Raw genomic sequence first — 22,487 nt, 5'->3', positions numbered from 1 at the left:
AACTTTTTCTGGATGTTCAATTATTTTTTATTTTATTCTAAGGGTACATGAAGGACTTTACAAAGATTATGCTATACAATTAATTTTATTCTCAAGTTAATATAAACCTGACTTCTCTGTCTATATCAGGTGATGAGGGAAGTCACAGACTGGGGTGGGATCCTATTCAGTCACAGCCACAGCTGTTGCCACATTGACACTCCATTTGGGAAATGTTGCTGAGTGTCTTGAGGACCAGGCATTGGGCATTAATCAAAGTTCTCTGAGTTATGCTAAACTCAGTTTCCCAAGGTTTCTGCCTGCATTTCTCGATCTCACTCATCAGGATGTCCTGAGAGTCCATGTCAATTACTTTATAGAAATTTAGATCTGTTACATTTATTGTGTTTCTCTGATCACCTTTCCAGTAACCTTGTCAAAGAGTGCTGCTTTGACATAGGCTTATTTTGATTCAGCTATTCTTTGTAAAGCCATCTTGAGCCCTGATGATCACCATGCCATTTTCCAATTCCTAATAAATCATGGTTTTAACCACTCATGCTGCAATCCCTCCCTGGACCAACAGCAGGCTCACAAATTCATGATATTTCTATTACCATTCAAGTTTCCTCATCCCCACAGTCCTCCTAAGATCACCGCTAGCTGTTCCCAGGGGATATAGCTCATCGGCCTTAGGAGACTGGACTAGGTTCAGGATTCTGACCTCCTTCCCCCATCACAGTTGCACAACCAGCTCATGGCACTCTTTCCTTTCCAGCCTGAAGCTCACTTTCCTGGCCTGAGGAGAAATCAGCATTAGAAAACATCCATTTCCTCTTTATCCCCTGACATCAATGGGAGGTATAGTGGGAAGGTCATGGGCCTTGGGAATCAGACAGAGACCTTGTTCAAATCCAAGCTCCACCACTGGCCAGCTCTATGACCTAGGATAAGTTGTTGAACCTTGCTAATCCTTGCTCTCCAGTTCTGTAAAATGGGTAGAATTGGCTTAAGATTGGGAATAATGTACTTTCTCCACAAATGATAGTTACAATTACCATTATCAGCCCAATTGGCTTGAATGACCATCTCTTGAAGCCAATAAGGAATACTTTTTTCCCAAGTTAAGCCACTCTCACCAAAGCAATCAGCCATTGCCTGCCTAGGTCCTCCCCCGGCGTGGGTCCTCTGCTGTTGTGACTGATGAACAGAGATGGAGTTCTGAGTTTCCATAATAAACACCAAGAGAAGAACAAAGTAACTCAGGACACTTTGGGGTAGAGGGCCATTCTCTTCCTGAATCGTTTTGTGGCAGCTGCTCTCCTGGTCCCTGGATAGGGGGATGCTGTGATTGGTCCAGTTTGGTCCCTGGATAGGGGGATGCTGTGATTGGTCCAGTTTGCCTTACTTGGTCCCTGGATAGGGGGATGCTGGTCCCTGGATAGGGGGATGCTGTGATTGGTCCAGTTTGCCTTACTTAACCCCATGGTCCCTGGATAGGGGGATGCTGTGATTGGTCCAGTTTGCCTTACTTAACCCCATCCTCTTTCTGTCCTTCATGGAGAAGCCCCTGGCCACAGCTCACGTCAAATACTGCTCTCCTTCATCAGGACTTGATGAGGTCTTTGCTATCATTACTTAGTCAAACTCCTTTCAAATGAGGAAACTGAGGCTCAGAGGGGGGTGACTTAATCAAGGTTCTCCAAAAGTTTAGCTGTGGAGCTGAAACTAGCACCCAGGAATTCAGGGGGGACTGTCTCTTGTTCTGGGCTCACTCCCCTCTGATCCAGCTCCTTGTAGCTGACAGGGAGCTTTCCTTAAGGCTGAAGGCTTAACGCAAACCAGTCTCCATCACTTGCCCCTGCTCCTCCTTCTTCATGCCCCAAGGGTGTGCTGGGAGATTGGCCTATGCAGCAAGAATTCTATCTCTGCTGTGTGACCTTGGGCAAGTCACTGTCCCTCTCTGGGCCTCTGTCCTCAATGAGGAAGATACCTGATCTCCAAAGTCACTTCCATTCTGATAGCCTCAGGTTCTGTGCAGGTGAGATCCACCCCCAGGTTTGGAAGATCCCCACGCTCACTTCGGCCCATAGTGACAGGTGAGCATTCCCTTCCAGTTTGCATGCAGGTTTCATATCTTAATCACTGAGCTCAAGGGATGGGGACCCCTTAATGCAATGATGTGCATACTGTGAGCTTATATTGCAGTCAACTAACCAAATCCTCCCCAATGCAGAATTTAGTTGGAAAGACTCCATTCTTACTAGAGACCCCTGAATGCACCACCCGATTCCCCCTAAAAGCAGCTGGGCTCCTTTGGGGGGCCCTCAGGAAGGCCATTCTAGAACTGGGGCTCCCTTGGCATGGCCAGCATCGGGTCATTAGCTGTTAAGAGCCAACTCTGGACGATGGCCCCAGCCCACATGCACACGCAAACCTCCCTGGGCATCGTCCACCCCCCACCCCCTACCCCACACCCCTCCTGATCAGCATTTGGAAAGGAACAGAAGCAGCTCCTACTGGGGCCCAAGTGACTCCCTGCCCAGGAAGCCATGTCCCGCCAACACCTCCCACGCTCCTCCCCGGGGCTACACCTGCAGAAGGATGATAAGGGAATCGGATTCTCAAGCAACACCAGAGGCACAGTCCAAAGATTCAGAATATTTAGCTGTGTTTACCCGCAATAATCAGCTTCTCAAAGACATGTTGCTGGGCAGCTCTTGCTACATTGATTATGCCGCCTCATATTTTTGGCCCCCGGGGGCAAACAGCTCTGATTAATATTTCACAACACAGGTTTTTTTTTTTTTTTTTTCATATTCCTTTCTTCATGTTGTTGTTTTTCTCTTTTTTAATTTTTTCTTCCTCCTGAGCCCCTGAGAGCCTGATAGAGAGACACGGAACATTTTACCGTCTCTTGTGTCTGCCTGCTCCAGTAATCAGCGGACTCGATCACGCTCGCAGTGTTTTTATGAATTAGTAACAGGCACTTTGGAGGGCTAGCGAGGGGAGGCAGGAAATGCAATCTATGGAAACTTAATGAGCGCCGTGGGGAACAGCTACCTCGCTGCCTCCAGCCCTGCCACGCTGAGCTCTAAATCACCCTTTCAGAGATTACCCACTTCCAGAACAGCCTCGACAGCTTGTGCGGGGCTCCTGAGTGCCCCTCTGTCCCCCTCCTGAGGACCCCTCCAGGTCCTCCCAGGAAGAGGGATGTGGGAGAGGCAGCTGAAGCACATCTCCATTTTAATTTGAGAAAAGGGAGAGCGGGGATCTGGCTTAGCCCGTGAAACTGTCCTGCCCTTGCAGGCTCTTTGCATCTGTTGCTTTTCGACAAGCTGGGTGAGGATGGGTGAGGGTACGGCAGGGAGGCTGGGCAGGTGGATCAGGCAGGCCCCCGTAGGGAGATCCGCAATTCAAACCAGGGTCCTTGCAGGGGGTCTTATTCTTGCAGGTCTAGAAATTTGTTCGTTAGGGCTCTCCACGACTAGATTCTAAAGGACTGACTGACGCCGTCGAAAGTCCCAAGGATTCAAGCCATATGTTGTGAGATACGACTTGAAAAAAAAATCCACTCCATCGTGGTCTGATGTTTGGTCCTACTGTGTGTGATCAAGCCCCAGTTCACACCACATGACATTCACCTCTCAAATCTGACTACCCTCAAGCCCTGTTCACGAGAGCCATCCACTGACCCTGAGCTTGGACGGTAGGGCAAAGTCCTTGGCTACAGAAGTTTCTAAATTATTTACCCTCGATCACCTTGTATTCTGGTAACAAACAGTTCACACGTAGGCTCTGATCCCCTTACCACACTTGGGGCAGTGCTCATCCAAACTTGAATGCCACATTCTTAATTTGCAAAGGGCAAAACGATCACCAAGTAAGCCAGAACCACGTGGCCAGGATCAGAGCCGCCTCTACCAGCAGGAAGGGGGGTAGTCAGCTTGTAATCAGAAAGTAGTATGGGAAGCATGACATGCGTTGATCTTTCTTTCTTTCTTTCTTCTCTCTCTCTTCTTCTTTCCTTTACTTTTTATTTTGGCAAATGTCATCTACACAAAAATAGACAGAGTAGTATAATGAGCCCTCATGCGCCCATCAATGAGCTCCAGTCATCAAGTTAAATATTTGTGACCTGAGCTTCCCTGTAAGGACAGGTCTTCCCCCGCACCAGGTGCCATGTGCCCAGGATGCTGGGAGACCAATGTGTTCCCCCAGTCCCCCTCTTCAGAGGTACCGTGCGGCTCTTCCCTTCTGGTAGCCCAGGCTTCCCCCTGGCATTAACCCCTCCCCAGTCATTCTCTCTGAAGGACGCCCCGGCCATGCAGGGGGGAGAGGTCCTTCAGTCATATGTTCACAGATAATCAGCTGGGCTCCCATGGTGGTAGATGACTGGTCTCCTTCACTACATTTTGAGTCTTCCTTATTCATCCTCATGTGGTAACTTCCAGGACCGGGGAAAACAAGAGCTTGGGAGCAGTGTACACTTCACCTGGGGCTCAGAGGTGCCTGCCGTGAGACCTGCAAACCCAGCTCCACACGGAGCTGTTACAACTGTCACATCTCTTGGTCCATGCCTGATCGGAGATGTGGAGCTCCAAACAGAGGAACACCTGCGTCTGCCCTCAGGGGCTCATCATCCAGTGCTAAAATGCCCGGGATTCCTGGCGAGTAAACACTGATCTGGTGAGTTGATATGTCACCCCTCCTCCGGGAACCAGCTACTAGAGAAGAAACACAGAGATGATGATTCGATGATGGAGAGGAAGAGGAGGGAGAGACTGGGAGAGAGGAAGAGGGAGAGATTGATAGACAGATAGAAATATATGTACACACATAAACACCACTCAACACACAGAGACAGATTAGAGCCAGAGGCTCGAGAAAACCTGCGCTAGGGGGAGGTGACAAAGCAAGGGGAGGGGAAAGTGGGGCAGGGGATGAGGGTGGGCAGGGAGATCTAGTTCACACTGGACTCTGTCAGGGTGGGAGGGTAGAGCCCAGCAAGGTCTCAAGGCCCCATCCTGCATGTACATCTTAATGGTTCTCAAGAGCACAGCTCACTAACCAAGTCCACACAAAACAACACATCCAAATGAACAGACAGCATCCCCATGCGTTAGTCACTCTCCTCCCACAAGGTAGCAGTGCCTTTGTACAGGATTCCTCCCAAACCACCAAATCCTACAGTGCTCAGGCCTTCGGCCAAAGCCAGATGTTCTTGGGAGGGTTGGATTTGCTGTTAGTTATTGTTAGTATTATTATTCTACTTGTAGTACAAATGTGGACCTCAGACTAGCAGTATCAGCATCACCTGGAAGCTTGTGCGAAATGCAGATTCTCAGGCCCCTCTCAAGCCCCCTGCGTCAGAATCTGCATTTTTAACTCCATCCCCAGGCCATTTGTGGGCACAGTCAAGGGTAAGAAGCTCTGGTCTTTCACAGTCTTGGGGATCCCTTCCTGGAACACCTACTTTTCTTTATCACTTCCCTGCCCCCTCAGCTGGTTTGCTAGTTTGCTACCAGCTTGGACAAGTCCATCTCTTCCGCCAGGCTCTCGGTGGCGCAGAGATAATGGCTTCATATTGATGTCTCCCAAATGCATTTTAGTGAAGATGTCTTAAAGATCTAAAAGCCTTTAACATCCCAGGGAATGCATTTCTAATGATACAATTTCAGGCCCCTTGACAATCCTTGACAAAAAGTATTTCTAGATAGGCAAGGAGGCCTTCCTGACATTGCTTAAATGCCATCATGTAATAATAACTGGTATTTGTATGGCGTCTTAATTTTACAACATGTGTTTATTCCTTCACTCCTTTAACGCTTCCATCACATGAGAGAGAAGCAAGGCAGCTTTTAGGATCCTTATTTTATGGTGAGAAAACTGGAGCTCAGAGAGGTTAAGAGACTTGCCTGTGGCCACCCACAGGGAAGCAGAGGCAGGCATGGACCCCCAAGTCACCTCCCCAACCCCGGGCTTCTTCTGGAAAGAGCCACAATGTACAGGACAGTCCTGCCAGAAAGGACTATGTGCAGACTTATTTTTTTTCATTAGAATTCCATCTTAAAAACGCAGGAGTCAAATGTCCAGTTCAGCAGAACTATTTCCCTTATGCACTCAGCCCTAAACTAGGAGGCAGGCAACGGGGGTGCCCGAGATCCAGCCCCTGCCTTTGGGCTTCATTTATTAAAAAACGCTCTGATGGAGCAAAAATGTGCTCTCAAATCATGGCATCACCAAAAACCAAAGCCAAATACAAACAAAAAATTTTTCTTCCATAAGGAAGCAGAAATCTCTCTCCTCTTAAAAATGAAGAACAATTCAGCTCCCAGTTCCCCCTCCCCCCACTCCCAGCCAACAGGTGTTTCCCATGATGCCTCCGGCCACGTGTTGCTTGCACAGGACACAGGCTCCTAGAGCTACGGGTCAGCGCCTTTCAGGCTCAGCTGAAGAGTTCCTGGTGCCAAATCTAACCTCTACAAAGCACGAAACCTCTTTTTTGTTTTTTTCAGCAACACATTTAAATAAGCTTTTCTCAAGTTGGATTTAAGGTGGTTTCACTTCCCTCTGTTCTTCTTCTAATTGAAACTTACCTTTGCTGTGTCCCATTTCCTCTGAGCCTTCCAGATGATTCAAAGCTAATTTTTGCAAACCACTTTGCATTTTGGAGAGTTTAATCAATATTGGTATATTTTACTCCTCCCCAAGAAAATACACCTTTCTAAACTCATCACAGCCGCAATCCAGCGTTTCACAAAATGTGTGTCTACTGAGACCTGGTAAGGGCGTGGTGAAGCTAGTGCCCTGGTCAGTGGGGTTGGGAAATCCTGGAGGCTCCAACCTGTGCCCCCACGCCCCACATTGGATCATTAGCACATTAAAGGCTCTGACAAGTCCTGCAAGGTAGAAAAGTCTACATTTCTTTAAATCAGCGTTTCCCAAACTTCTTTGGGCACAGAGACCCTTTCACACTTCACATATCCCAGGAATCTAGTGCTCTATCACCTTTGGGAAATTTTATCAAAACCCAATGGCTGACTCTCCCCAGAAGGATTTCAGGTCTGCAAATGGGTGAGGCAAGACTTCCTCTGTCCCTCAAGTCATGCTGCACCCATGCCATTCCCCTCAGACTCTCCTCAGGGTCTGTTGCCTTTGCTCCAGAAAGGCTCCAGAGCTCCTTTCTACCTTCGGCTGGCTGTGTGACGGTGGGCCAGTGACTCAGCCTCTCTCGTACTCACCTGCGAAATGGGAGGACAGTGCCTGTCTGTTGTATCTCATGGGTCTCAGAAACAAGCTGTGCTTCCGGAGCACCCCAATACACATCACCCTGGATTCCACAGGGTCCCCAAACAGCTGGTTTCTCAACCACTGGGCAGCGAGGTGTAAATGGGGCCTTTCCCCAGAGAGGCTACTGCAACTCCCCAAGCTCGGGATGACACTTATGTCCCCTTGTCTCTCCTGCAGAGGCCAATCTTAGAGCCGTAGCACCGCCCAGAATCCCACATTTTGGCCATACACCGGCGGTCGTGCCTTGCACTTGGCCTAGAAGGGGGACCGGGCCAGGCTGTGGGAGAGAAGGGTGGTGCATCCCCTCTGCCATCTTTCCACCAGCTTCTGCACAGTCATCCCACCTGTCCTTCGCTCTGTCCTCCCCCTGAGCCACACCTGTTGGCAATCTGCACTGACATGTGTCCTGCCTGTGTGCACAAAAGCCTGGCTGCCGAAATCCCGGGGGATTTACTTTTGTCACATCCATACCTCGTGTGCAGTCAGATGGGGGTGGTGTTTATGTCTCAGTTCTCTATTGCAAAGGGGGAAAAAATACAGTGGAGCTATAAATGTGTACATTTTGAACAGCCGCCCCCATGTACTGTGTATATAACTCAGCTGCAAGAAATTTAAACATAAACGAGTTTTCTGAAGTGGGATGGAGGAAAATTTGGCCACTGGCATCTCAAAATTATTTTTCTGCACCAAGTGCCAAAATCAGGCATTAAAATGCAACACTTCCACCCCCGGAAGAAAAGAAAAAAACACATACACATATACACAACCTCATTTTCTCTGGGGAGAAGGTTGCTGTTGTTGATAGGACATGTTTTTGTAGCCCAAATGTTGGCTCTGCAGCCCATTTTGCTCTTTTATATACATTCAAAATGGGAGACATCTGAGCGAACAGGCACCAGAAGTTCAGAGCACTTTCCCCCAGCCTTGCTGTGTGCTTTCCTTGCAGGAGAATCTGCTCCAGACTCCAGGGCAAGCTCTCCAGGAGTGGAGACTATACGACAGGGTTTATTAGTTGGCACAGAAGGAGAAGGATCTCATGTTCATATCAGGGTCTGAGAGCGGGCCGTCAGGAATAATTGTAAAAGATGGAGGTATGAATGGGGCAGAGGGAGAGGAGGTGACAGGGACAGTGGAGGTGAAGGAACGTTGACTGTTATATGGGCCAGTGGAGAAATCAACAAAGCTAGGATGAAGTGCATAGGGATGGGGAACTATCTTGTGGGTGCTGGAAACGGACATGGGATGGATTAGGCAAGCAGGCTTCAGACACAGATGGATCTGTGTTTGAATTCTGACCTAGGAAAGGTCCTCCCCGGGGGGCTGCCTTTCTCCTGGGAGCCTGTGAAGACGTGGAAGCAGCAGCTCAGGCCCGAGTCCGAGTGATCCCCTAATGGTGGCCCCCAAGCTTTGTTCTTGGTGCCCTCAGCGGCCAGTTTGGATTCTTCCCTCCTTCACAAATGGCTCAAAGGCCCTGGTACTCCTCGCCCCAGTCGCTCCATTCACATTCGCCCTTCGGAAAGGCTCTGTCTTCTCTACCTTCCCGGCTACACACACCGTTAGGGGCAGGGCCCTAGCAAGGCACAGTGGGGAAACAGGGCAGGGTCAGCCATGGTCCCCAACCCCAAAGAGCTGCTCCAGGGGAGGGGGCACGTAGGCAAACAAGCCACTAAGATGCAGCCCAATAGCCTATGGACCCTTCGTCTGAGAGTGAAAACGGGCTTGCATTTCTATAATCATGGATGTTGCTGGCTCTCGTGCCCTCTTCCGTGAAACAGCACAGGCACGCTCGCTGTCAAGCATTTCCAAGGAGCCCAGCACTGTTTCCCGTGCGCCTCCAAACCAGCATGGCAGAGCTCCGTGCAGTGAATGCATCCACTCCTCGCAGGCTTCATGGTATCTGCCCAGTAACACTGCCTTTGTCTTTAGTCGCTGCCAATTCCTACCCAGGCTGGCAGGCAGTTCCCTTGGGGTCCCCTGCTGTTCTTCCGTCTACCATGGCCAAGACCTGGGAAGCTCAGAAGGCTAGGCTGCTTCTATGGTGTGAAGGAGAACTCCACTTTTCATTAGTCTGGTAGAAAAGCCCAAAGCGGGGCTGCCTGCACCCACAGTCTCATGCAGTTCAGCAAAACTGCCTCTAAGCCTCAGGTCTGAGTTCTTGAGGGGCAGAGCCCAGCTAGCAGGTGGAGGGTTTTTGCTTTTAACAAGGGTGTCTTCCAGAAGCCCCTGAACTCACAAACCAACAGCTACACCTACCAATCATAAGGCCGGCCTTCTGGGTGGCGCTCCTGGGTGCCCGGCGTTCAGTAGGTTCTCCAGGATCGTGTGTCAAATGGGCAGCAGAGCATCACTATTAGATCTGAAGTAGGAGGGGAAACATGTTGAGAACGGTGATCTCTTACATGCTGTCAACTTTTATAACATACATTGTTGAAAGTTTGGAAACTCCCAAAAAGTAGGAGGAAAAGGTAAAACTTTAAAAACCCACTTAAAATCCCATTGCCCAAAGGCAACGATTGTGAGTGTTTTTCTGTATTTCCTTTCAGCCCTTGGGGAACGTTTTTTCAGGAAGATCCTTCTGCAGGGGCAGCGGGGCTTCGCTCAGAGCCCGGCAAATACATCAGAGGGAGACGGGAGGAAAAGTCTGAACAGGAATCCAACCGGCCATGGAATGGAGAGGAAGGAAGGGCTGGGTCCAGGCTGCCTCCCTCCAGCCCTCAAAGACAAGCTGAGCGAGCTTTCTGGAGGAAGACAGGTCAAGTGGGAGACGGGACGCTCTAAAGGCACCAAAGCAAGCGTACAGGATACGGGCTGTGGAAGAGCCAGGGTGGTGGCCTCCTGGGCGGGGCCGAGGAGCAGGCGGGGACGCAGATGTGGGACGGGGCCTGCACATCCCCGCCCTGCAACAGCAGGACAGCTGGCGGGGAGCATGGGAAGCGGCAAAGACGGTCTGAAAACTAACGGCAGATAAACCCTGCTTAGTGCTTGCTCACCCGTCTCTCTCCCTTATTCTCACCCTCGTGGCACCTTGCTCTCTCTGCGCAGACCCCGTCATTCACACAGGCCCCCGGGGTTCTCCGTGCTGTCTGTGTGATCGCCCAGAGTGCCCATCTCCCACTGAGGAAACTGTCAGAACTTCAGGACCACCTCCTTGGCCATTTTTGTGACCTGAGAGAAAAAACTCGCTAAAGCTTGGCCTGCACGGTGTGACTTGAGGGAGATCAAGGGTCCCTGCCCTTTCTAAAACAATTTAATTCTTATTAGAATATTGCTTTACAATGGTGTGAGTTTCTGCTGTACGGCAAAGTGAATCCGTTATACATATACATATATCCACTCTTTTTTAGATTCCCTTCCCATTTAGGTCACCAGAGAGCATTAGTAGGGTTCCCTGTGCTATACAGCAGGTTCTCATTTTACATCCATTTTACACATAGTGGGGTATATATGTCAATCCCAATCTCCCAATTCATCCCACCACCACCCCCTCCCCCCCTTGGTAACCGTAAGTTTGTTTTATACATCTGTGACTCTATTTCTGCTTTGCAAATAAGTTCATCTGTACCATTTTTCTAGATTCCACATATAAGTGATATTATACATTTGTCTTTCTCCGTCTGACTCACTTCACTTAGTATGACAATCTCCAGGTCCATCCATGTCGCTACAAATAGCATTATTTCGTTCCTTTTTATGGCTGAGTAATATTCCATTGTGTACAGGTTCCACATCTTCTTCTTCCATTCTTCTATCGATGGACATTTAGGTTGCTTCCATATCTTGGCTATTGTAAATAGTGCTGCAATGAACACTGCGGTTCATGTATCTTTTCGAATTATGGTTTTCTCCAGATATATGCCCAGGAGTGGGATTGCTAGATCATATGGTAGCTCTATTTTTAGGTATTTTAGGAACCTCCATCCTGTTCTCTATAGTGGCTGTACCAATTTACATTCCCATCAACAGTGCAAGAGGGTTCCCTTTTCTCCACACCCTCTCCAGCGTTTATTGTTTGTAGATTTTTTGATGATGGCCATTCTGACTGGTGTGAGGTGATACCTCACTGTAGTTTTGATTTGTATTTCTCTAATAATTAGTGATGCTGAGCATCTTTTCATGTGTTTTTTGGCCATCTGTACATCTTTTTTGGAGAAATGTCTGTTTAGATCTCTTGCCTGAGGGCCTGTACTGCCACCACCATCCAAGCGCTTTAAGGGGCAGTGAGATGATCTGAGCACCCAGAGGGGAGTCAGGACACAGGGTCCTTGTCAGGGTCTGTTTTTGACCCTCTGAATTATGACCTGCAGAAGTCCTTTCACAGCCTGGGTTTGCTTTTCCCATTTGGTTAAAAAAGAAAAGAAGATTGGTATGAGGCAAACCGGAAAAGCAGAATCAAAGATGCAGGCCAGGAGTCAAAGGCCATTCTGCAGGACCCAGTGGGTGGGCCAAGGCCACCTTGGAGTGAGCATCCTTCCTCCTCTCTCTTTGGGTCTGTTGAGCCACTGGGAGCTGCTGTTCTCAGACCTGAGCATGGATGAGTGTATCAGACCCTGCCTCAGAGCCAAAGAGCCTGGGGGAAGGGGAAGACAGGTGCTCATAACCAGCTGAACTCAGGAAGGGGAAAAGGAGATGGGGAAAGTGGGGTAGGGGTGCCTCAGTCCCAGGAGAGGAACCAACTCAGGCCCAGGGCTTTGCGCCAGACAGATTGCTTCAATGTCTCATTTGATCTTCAAAACAACCCTGCAAAATATTATTATCCCCATCTTACCCATGGAACCCTTCCAATGCCCAGAGAGGGGAAGTGACTTACCCAAGGTCACACAGCTGGAGGAGCCAACTCTCAAAGTCAGTTACCTGACTCCAAACTCCAGGTTCCTTCCAGATCGCTGCACTGTGGGAAGCCAGGGGTGGGGGGGAAGGTTAGGGCTCCTGGGTGCGTGCACGGCCCCACCCTCTCCCGTCCTCTCTCATGTCAGCAGCATGGTGACACCATAGCTCTCACCAACAGCTAAAACTGATCTGAAATTGCCATCTGTGGAAGGGCTCTGGGGAAATCTCTTGGCAGAGGGGACATTTTTCCTTATGCAGGAGCAAAGGAAGGAATTAGTGCTGCCTTCAATGGGGCAAAAAAAAATATCAGGCTGCTGGACGATGAGAGCCAGATGCAGTGGCCCTAGGACCTGGATGTGGTGGTCCGGTTCCCCTGTCCACAGGAAAAAGCTGAGGCTCGGGACCTCTGGCCCAGACTTAGTGTCAGGACTCCAGACCCGCCTCTTACCACCCAACCCTCCCCACACCCTCCTCTGGCTCGTAACACTCTTCAACACCCCTTTAAAAATTAAGGGTGCGGCAGAGGTGGGGCAGCTCCTGAAACAGACGAGAGGTAACTGCATGCCTTTGACTCCTCTTGATGTGAAAATGGGATTGGAATGACTCACTCTGGTTGAAAGGTTCGTTGAAGGTTATTACAGGAAAATTGTTATTCATACATTTTTTCTGTGTGGCCAGATAGCCTAAAAGATTAAATTCACAGAGTGCATAATGACCCGTCAGGGCGGACAATGGTAGGGGCGTCCCCCTGGGAGGGGAGATAACGGAACAGAGACTTCTCTGAATAATTCATGCTCCAGTAGACGCGGCACTAACAGATTACACAAGGGTTTTCATTAGAAAGGAGAGGAGAGAAAGGCGCTTTGAAAGCAGCTGGGTGTGTTTCTCGGCATGCATCACAGGCAGTGCCGGCCCAGTTTGCTGTGGCTTCAATCAATGCCGGTCCCCACATCTTGGGGGGGCCCCAAGGGGGTGACAAGCGAGATGAGGGGCATCATTGTTGTCACAAGGCAGGCGGGTGACAGACACCCCACTCCTGAGCGGGTCTGAGTTACCCGGCCTCGTCCAGAGCCTTGAAGCTCCCGAGAGGCTGAGGCCAGGTCCACCTTGTGGGGCTCTGGATGCATTTAAAGTGAAGCGATAGGTATGGAAAATAGTTTATCGAGAGTGATGTGGCAGATGTCTCCTTCCTGTCCCATGCGTACCTCTAAGCACAACCTCATCTGGAAATAGAGCCAAAAGTCAGAACGAGAGGCTCTGGGGAAATGAGGGGGCAGGGCCTGAACGTCATCCCTCGAGGAAGTCCCCAAGTCCTATCTGTGACCCTAACTGGCAGCGCAGCCTGGGCCAAGTTGAGACCCTTTCTCAGACCAATCAGAAGATAAAGTGCCGTGTCAGTGGCAGAGCTGTGCACCCCGGGGTGGCTGCAGACTCCCACTCCCTGCTTAGACCGGGGGCCCCCAGGCGGTGCACCTGACTTCCCTGGGCTCCAATGAGCCCCGTGCAAAGTCATGCAGGTAAATCGCAACCTTTTTAAAACAGGTGAATCCCATTCTCTCTCCCACGAGAAGGCTTATGTGGAAGGAACCCGGTGGCACAACTCATAGGGCTGGGGCCGGGGGCCCGTGCTTGCCTCTGTGCAGCCCGCTTTGCATGGCCCACCGCTCTCTCCTCCCCGTGGCCTCCGACGGTCCACTCCAGTGTCCCCTTGGAGGAGGCCAGGAGCCTGGGGCACAGCATTCTGAGGCCTGTCTCACCCAGACCTCCCCTCTCCTGACCCTCAGACGCAGGGCAGAGAGGATCAGTCCACTGTCACCTGCAGATCCGACCACACTCGGTGTCCCCGACCGCTCACCCAACATCACTCACCACTTGGCTCTGGTGCTGTGTCCTCACTGTCGCCACACAGGCGGGAGCAGCAGTCACACTGACCTCAGCAAACGCCCTATGGCCTTGCTTCCCCCGTCAAGGCCCCAGCATGGTGCCTTTGCCTTAGCTGGCGATGTGATCACTCAGGGCTTCCAGACCAGGGTCCTCATCCCCAACTGGGCCAAGTGGACAAGAGAGAGACCCTCCCCCCATCCCGCATAGGGCAGTGCAGAGCACCGAGACAAAGGGCAATCTGCGCGCAGGGCGGCCTAGTCTCAGCTCTACCCCTCGTAAACTGTGGCACCTCGGGCTTGTCACTTCACCCCCGCATGCCTCAGTTTCCCCATCTGTAAAAGGTGTCAAATGCCATGCTTACCTTACTGAGGGGCACGGAAAAACAAACTGTTCCAAACTAAGGATACGCTGCCGTTACTGCTTTATTTATCAGCAGCCGTGGGTCAAGCCCGGTATTAAACACTCCCCGTGGCTGAACTTTAATCCTCACAGCAGCCCCAAGAGGTGGATAGTCTTATCCTCGTTTCACACAAGAGGAAACAGAGACTCAGAGAGGTTACGGGACTTGGCCGAGAATACGAAGCTGGTAAGTGGAAGAGCCAGAATTAAAACCCAGTTGTATCTCATTCCAAAGCAGGTACCTTTCCGTCCTCCTAAGGGGGCCATGCAGCTCCCAGTCACTTCTGTTCAGCCGCTGTCCATATGGGAAGGGGCTCTCAGTGCCACATGTGCAGAAAGGATCCTGTTGATGAAACAAGGGGTTCAGAGGCAGTGAAGGCACAGACCCATCTCCCTGGGTGCGGGGATCAAGACGCTGGCTTGGGCAGATCAGGATCTGAAGTCACATGAAGTCTGGGTCCCTTCCTCTGTGGAATGGGAGGGAACTACTGCATCTGCTTCAGAGAGCTGCTGGGAGGATGGTGGTGGGTGGGAAAGGCGGAGCGCAGTGCTGCCTCTTGGCACACGGGAGCTCGAACACGTGGGCACTTGTTCCCAGGAAAAGGCAGACCTTCTGGGCTGCCTGGGGTTTTGGCTTCTTTTGCCAAGAGTTATGAGTCATCACTCGTTTGTTCCTTTGCTTGTTTGTTCATCCATTTACTCCTTCAGCCACCCTTTCCTGAGATGCCCACTCCCTGCCCACCCTCGGGTGGGCTCCGGTCACAGAGGACTCAGTCCCATGTGGGACTGTCCTCATGGAGCTGTGAGCACGAGGCAGACACAGACACATCAGCCAGCGTGGGCCTCTCCCTCCTGGATCCATAAAATCTAGAGTGGCAGGAGAGAGACCAGAAAGGGCCAAGAGAACACAGAAGAGGCTGCTTTGGGGAGCTCAGGAGCTCACGCAGCTTTGAACAAAAGGAATTAGGACAGTATTTCTTCTTTTTGAATCTCAGGCAAAACATTGAGAGCTCACTACGACCGAGTGCTGGTACCACTTTCCAGCTGGAAGAGACCTTGATCATCACTTCTCCGATGAGGCCATGGAGACCTTGGAAGGGGAACCTACTCAAGGCCACACAGCTAATAAACCAACAAGACCCAATCCCATGCCTCCCGACTCCCAGTCTTAACCTGTTTTGCTTCTGCTATATTATCCATCTCCAGCCTTGTCCAAAGGTGTGAGATATTAGCGATCTTTCACTTAAGGGTGGAGAGATGGCTCCTGCCACGTAAATATAGTTCCTTGTTCGCCTTCAGTTTATGGAAGCTTATCTTAAATAGGTGCAGTGTCTCAGATAGGTAACTATGGATCGGGAGCTGTCATCTACAGTTGGCGCTCAAGATACCACAGCTGTTGTTTAAAGCCCTAATTAAATCCTAACTCAAGCAATTAATTCAGCCTCTTAATGCTTAGGATCTGAGTATATGGATTCAGACTATCTTTTTCTCCTCCTTCCCTCCCTTCCTTCCACAGCTATATAAGATGCATTATGTCAGCCACTGTGCAGGCACATCTAGGGATCCAAAGACAATCACAGTTCTTATCCAAAACAACCATATTTCTGTGATCGGGAAGATAAGCAGGGCAGGAGCATTTTCCCTCCACGATGAGAGCAGACTTTGGAGACCCGCAGCCCTGGGCGGGATCCCGCGGCCAGCCCTTGTCAGTTGTGTGTCCTCAGCCACAGCGCAGCTTCTCCGAGCCTCTGCCTATGCTGCACCTTAGCAGGTGGGAACCGCTAAGAGACTCACGTGATATATTACCTGATTTCACGCAGGATCCCCTGAAAATCTCCCCAGAGTTGAAGAGAGGTAACATCTAGAAAATCTTGTAAAACGAAAACAAAAACGTTGGCGGGTTGATTGTCTCCAACCCACCTCTACCTTCTGCCAGATACAGCCCAAACGAGAGACAAGATCATTCATGCTTTGAGGAGACCATGCCCCTCAGCTCTTCCATCGGTTCCTCAAAATGAAGCGTGCAAAAATAAATCTCATCTATGTGCAAAGTGGGGCTCCTGGATTGTTCTGGAACAGATGAAGGCCAGTAGTGGATATGAACACACACACACACACACACTCAACCAAGTGCAAAGGCCTGCCCATTCTCCGACTCTTCTGCGTCTCCCCAGTGTGTCCCCTTCTCTTGATTTCCACAGCTTTGCCTCAGTCCTTGGCCGCATCGCGCGTCAAGTTGTGCTGCAGCTTACTAGGTGTCTCCCTTCCTCCAGCCTCCCTCCCTCCCTCGCCACCCTACACTCCGCTGCAAAGTGCAAAACACTGCCCGTGTGTCTCCAGTGCCTGCTGGGTACACCCAAAGCAGTGGCAGCTGGGAATCCAAAACTTCTTGTAATTTACAGAAATGAACAGTCTATTTATATTTAGTCCTAGAGACCGTCTCCACTCTCCCTTCCAGGTGTAATCTAATCGGATCCCAGAGGATTACAGGAAAGCATCTGAATGCAGAACCTTAGGAAACTTTTTTGCTCTCATAATGAGCACCAACATCAAGCCCAGCTCCAAGAAGTAACTACTGAGAAAAACGTATACATATTATAATCCAGTCTTCAAATGAGCGCAGGTAAAACTGGTGAAATTTGAGTAAGATCCATGGGTTGTATCAGTGTCAATTTCCTAGTGGTGACACTACACCACCGTTATACAGGATATTACCCTTGGGGAAACTGGGCGAAGGGTGTCAAGATCTCTCTCTATGATTTCTTACAATGGCCTGTGAATCCACAATTATCTCAAAGAATTTAAAAAAAAACAAAAAACAAGCAAACAAAACATCTTTCCCACTGAAACATTTTCCCTACAGTTCCCTTAGTCCCCTCCTTTCCGTCTTCCGTCATCATAACCAACCAGATCCCACGACAAAAAATGAGGATATTTTCAAGAGAGATCAGAGGAAAGAGCCTATAAAGCCACTATTAGCCTGAACCTTGGCGGTTTATTGTCAGAGACCCATTTAGTAATCCCACATGCTTATGAGCTCTTAGCATCTCCTGGCAGGATGCCAAGGGCCCATGAGCACTGGAAGCGTTGCCAGATGTATCTTTGAGGCCCCAATATCTTGGCACCAAGGCTATTTATTGGCCCTAAATGTGCCTCCTTAATGTCCAACAATAATAGACAAGATGAATACCCCTGGTGGTCAGATATCGTTTGTGTGCACACAGCCCTTTCTTTGGGGGGGACCATCCCTTTCACACACCGTGTGGTCTGGGAAGTAGCACAGTGTGGTGCCCTGGACCCTGCCCCTCCATGGAGCCAGACACTGACCCGGGCTAGCCCTGGTTGCAGTGATTGGTTCAGGGATGTGCACATGACCCAAGCTCAGCCAATCAGAGTCTTGCAAGGACTCGTCAGCTGGAGTTGCTTTTTGCCTGAGTCTTGGTGCCAGGGAGGGGTGAAGCTGAGGCTGCCAGCAGTCATCTTCTTTGAGCACAGGGAAAAACATCGATCTTAGCAGGAGTGAATGGAGCTGACACATAGAGGGTATCAGCTGAGACAAAAAGGAGGGTAAGAGAGAGCCTTAACAAGACACTCGATTTCCTCTAGACACTGACATGCCTGCCCTGACCCTCCAAAGCATTTCTCAGTTACACTGTACCATGATATGTTCCCCCCTTTTAAAAATCCAGTCTGAACTGGTTTCTATCGCACGTGACTCAGAGAGTTATGACTTCTACACTACCCTAATTAGATAATTCCTTCGTAGCAATACAAGAAAGGCAAAACAATCCAGGACTCCCAAACCTTTCGTGCCACAGGTTTATATAGATTGTCCAGAAAAGGAAATGCGGGATGTTAGAGAACCATCAAATGCCTCTCCTGGAGAATAAAGGGAAGGGTGATACAGTCTAGGAAAGGTTGCAAAGAACCACTAAATTCTCACTTCCGCTCTTTACGCTTCCTCTAAATAACTCAGCACAGTTAGCACTAAATCTCTCTCAATATTTTCTTTAGTTAAAAAATAAGTTATTCTTATTTTTTAAGTTCAAATTATTCTTATTTTTTTATTCTTAAATAAGTTACTTTTTTGGGTATCTTCCCTGTCATTGAACCCCTATCTGCCCCCAAATATACCATTTTGTTCAAAGTGATTTACCCTCTAGAGTAAACCACAACCTTCTATTTTATTTTTCTAATTTTTATAGTTCCATTACCTTCTCTGCAGCAAATTGGATGGTGTCATATAATCTCACCCATGAATTACCAGACCCTCCAGCGTCTGATAGGATTTTTGGAGATGAGGTTGCTTACACAAGGGGTAGGAACCTCACTTCAGGTAGACCAGTCAAAACCCTTGTCCGAGGCTTGGGAACTTTATCCATGAGACAGCATGAATGAGACACTCCTCATGTCGTGTGGTTGTACCTTCAACATGTGGCCTGGTTCCTGGGGTTTGGGGTTGTCCATGACCATGTGGGCCAGAGAGGAAAAGGGTCCAGCTTGAACAGCAAGAAGCAAATAAAGCCCTTATTAGGGACAAGAGATGGAGGGAGAGCAAATGACTTTTTGTTCTGACCTGTTTCCGAGGTCAGGAAGCCTGCTTTCCTTTGGATTCTGTTAGAAATCCTGTGTCCTAAAAATAAATCTCCCCTTTCCCCCTTTCAGTTAAATCCAGGTGGTTTCTACCCGCTTGCAACTGAGGAATCCTCTGTAATACATTCAGGTTCTTGCTAAAGTGTAAAAGGCTTCCTCCATCCTTCTCTTCCTTCCCCGTCCCCTTTCCCCCTTCCCAATCAAATGTGTGATTGCTGGCACATGTACATTATGCAGAATATCAAATATAGGCCAATGGATGTCACCATGGTAAAAAACAAAAGACAAAAGAAAAGCTCACCCTTCTCCAAGCTTGTTAGCAAAAGGAGACAACAATGTGGCCTTCCCCCCTGCTGCTGCTGCGGAGCGGGTCGGGAAGGTCAGCCCATGCTTTGGCATGTGAACTTCTTGTTCCCACCAAATCAGCTAAAGTGCGAATGTTTTATTTAAGCAGACATGTGTCAGCCTCCGTTTGAAACAAAGACACTGCCAGCACTGGCCATCACAAAAGCAGGGCTGTGTGAGACATCTTTACCAAGGCATTGATTTTTCTCTACTGCCAGGCACCATTTGGAAAGTTGTTGTGGGAGGTTATTCTGCACTTTAATGACATCTGAGACACATTCATGGCTAACGCTTTTGAAAAACAAAGCACTGGGAAGGTTTCGGGACTGGGGAGGTGTTGCAATCAAATGACCCACGGAGGCTAAATTCCCAGCCTCACAGAGTGTTTTCTAGAAATACCATTCTGCCTCAGCCTGGGGTCACCACTCTTTCGCTTGCTCTTCCAATTAATTATTGTGTTTTAACACTCTCTCCAAAGATAATTGCCTGTCAGTGTATCAGTATGTAACACCTCGGGGTGAAGGATGCTCTTGCACTCCGTCTGTCAGCACTAATAAACACGGGGCGGGGGAGAACCCACCTGCTTTCCTGTGATCAGCCGAGATCCGGAGCCTCTCATCCTTCTCATCAGCAAAGATGCCGCCTCCCCAGCTCATGCTTAGCGCAGCCCGATGCGGCAGAGGGGAGGAGAGACACGTGCTCCACGGCGGTAGAAGCCTACCCGATCTCCCGATCTCTTCCGTGATTCTGAGGGTGGCTTCTTTCCAGCAGATCTGTGCTTGTTAACGTCATTTTGAGGACTATGGGGTAGATAGCAAAGGAGGATTTTCATTTTTGCCACCTATCCCATCCCTACTGAGAGAAACGGTAGAGATCAATAGGCTTTGTAATTACAGAGCTGGTAAAAAAAAATTTTTTTTTCAAAATAAATCGTGGTTGGAGGGGTCTTTTGCACCCTTTAGAGCAAAACAGAAAAAAAACAGAGAACAAAATAAAGCAACACAGAAGAGTGATGAAACGCTAGGGCTGAAGCTATTCCATTTTAAAGACTGCCGCATTAAATATTTCAATAGGAGAAAGAAAAAATGCCCCCTTTAGAATTAAATTGAACCCATTCGGTGAACGTATGAGCATCATAGGGAGTAAGTGTCAATTAAAGTGATAAGTAGTGGGTCTGGCACCGCGTTCTGGATTGTTCTGAGGTCTGCTTCCCTGGTGTAGCCGTTTGGTGCTTTGGGGGAAATTGAAACTGATTCACCAAGTGCGACGTCGGATTCTTCTGAGACACAGATTCTTGTCCAATACCTCTGAGTTAATTGGCATTTTATTCTCATTTAAATCTCTGTCACAACCTTTTATTTGACGCTATTTTTTTTTTTGTATTTCAGAGGAAGCTACGATTGCAGTGCCTTCCCTGAAGCTTTCAGGGAGCTCAGAACAAATTAGGCAGTGTCATATAATCTCACCCACGGACTGCAGAGCCCTCCAGCTTCTGTCAGGATTCGGTGGGGGGATGAGGTCGCCTGCCGATTGGGCTCTCAGTTGCAGGATGGAAAGGAAATGGAATCACTAAGGGCACTGAAATTCTTCTCCCAAGCCCCGTTTGCTTCCTATCCCCTGGGTCAGTGGCTACCTTGAAACGCAAGACCTTCCCTTGAAAGGATGGGGAAGACTCACCTGAGATGGGAGAGGGAGAGTCTGGAATAAAGGATAAGGTTATGCACAATTATAAGTTCTGAGGTGGGTGCAGATTTGTAGCCTGGGCAATAGGAATGCTGACAGGGTGAGTACCCAGGATGCCCGTTGGCAAAAGAAGGCCAGTGGGCTGTTGGTTTCATCTTCTTAGGGAGCCCTCCTCAGGGAAGTCCCTGAGTTCTTGACCTGAGTTCCCTGTCCATCTCCAGAGGGCCTCAGTCCGTGGTGGCCTTCCCAGGAGGGTTCAGCCTCTCCCAGTGCCTTGGACAAGCGGTATGACAAGCCAGTTTCCACATAGGCCCCACCCACTGTGGGCATCACCAAGTACCTCCTCCTTTCATACGGACTTTCAGATTCTCAATTAACCAAAGAATGTTGCCCTAGGAACCACTGGGTTAAGACTGCTGTTTCTGCCATCCTTGGCAACTCACATGTCCACAAACACAGACATCTTCACTCACTCTTAACCCCACCTCTCATCCCCCCAAATGCTCTGGTCCTTTTGGGGTGCACAATATTCCCAGCTTCATCAGTTTGTTGGAACCAAAAGGCCTCAGTACGTAACAGCCTTAACTCAGATTGTTCTGGCTCATCGCATTCGCCTGCTGATACAGGACGCCCCCCACCACCCCCAACAGCACCCCCTCCCAGTAAAGCGCACTTCTGGGAATCCACAAGGAAGGTCTCATGTGAAGCCTCCAGAAGTCCATCCTATTCCCAGTTGAAAGGATTGTCCGTGACCACCAGGTATCAGCTCTCCCACCAAGTGCTCATTGGGAATTATATCCACAGCCTAACATCAAGTTTCCCTGCTCTCACCCACTGCTCGCAGACGGCCATCATGCTGCCCAGAGCCCTCCCAGGACCCGTGCAGGGGAGAAACGCATGCTTCCTCCACTCCGCAGCCCACTTTGTCACCTGGGCTCCCTTAACACTGCTTGAGCCCCTGGGAAAACAGTCGCATCAGTCCCCTCCCCAGCCCTCACTCCACAGCATTCAGACTTGGTCCAGGGAGAGGGATCACGCTCTCTTCCTCCATGGCCCGTCATATCTGCTCTCACCATCTATGTACAGACCTCCTGCCAACACCCTCTCCTCCGGGCAGCAAACTCTCCTCAGGATCTGGCCAGACCACCAGCTCAGCAGACACAGTGAGACACTGACTCCCCTTAGGCCCAGCTGGAATCCCTGCTCAAGGTCTGAGCCACATTCTGCAGTTCTCTTGGCCAGTCCATAGCAAAGGCTGGCACAAGTCATGCTATGATCTCACAGCCCATCCAGCGTGTAGCCTTCACTGGCTTCTCAGCAGCTTGGCTTGGTGAGAGCCATTATTTCACTGCCTTGAATTCACTCATGAAATTGTAATTTGTCTTTTTCTTGTCTCGTCTTCAAGTTACCTGAGGGCAGAGCCCACGTCTTAAATAGTTTTGTGCTCTCCCACAGCATGCAGCCCTGGTACAGAGGAGATACTC

The 22,487-nt window shown here is 49.5% G+C and overlaps 1 long non-coding RNA gene across 1 annotated transcript; it reads right to left on the bottom strand.

Annotated features, from left to right (window-relative positions):
* Nucleotides 1-2,472: 2,472 nt before the first annotated feature.
* LOC117203825 (uncharacterized) lies at nucleotides 2,473-15,112 on the bottom strand. Its single transcript, XR_007475585.1, has 4 exons — nucleotides 12,080-15,112; nucleotides 10,263-10,437; nucleotides 9,526-9,628; nucleotides 2,473-4,706 (listed from the first exon to the last, which is right to left on the bottom strand). It is a non-coding gene; the product is annotated as an uncharacterized LOC117203825 (long non-coding RNA).
* Between the last annotated feature and the right edge of the window lie 7,375 nt (nucleotides 15,113-22,487).

The sequence above is a fragment of the Orcinus orca genome, chromosome 2, assembly GCF_937001465.1.
Source record: "Orcinus orca chromosome 2, mOrcOrc1.1, whole genome shotgun sequence".
Taxonomy (NCBI): Eukaryota; Metazoa; Chordata; class Mammalia; order Artiodactyla; family Delphinidae; genus Orcinus; species Orcinus orca.
The sequence above is the reverse complement of the archived record's forward strand: the minus strand, read 5'-3'. Positions and strand labels throughout refer to the sequence as shown.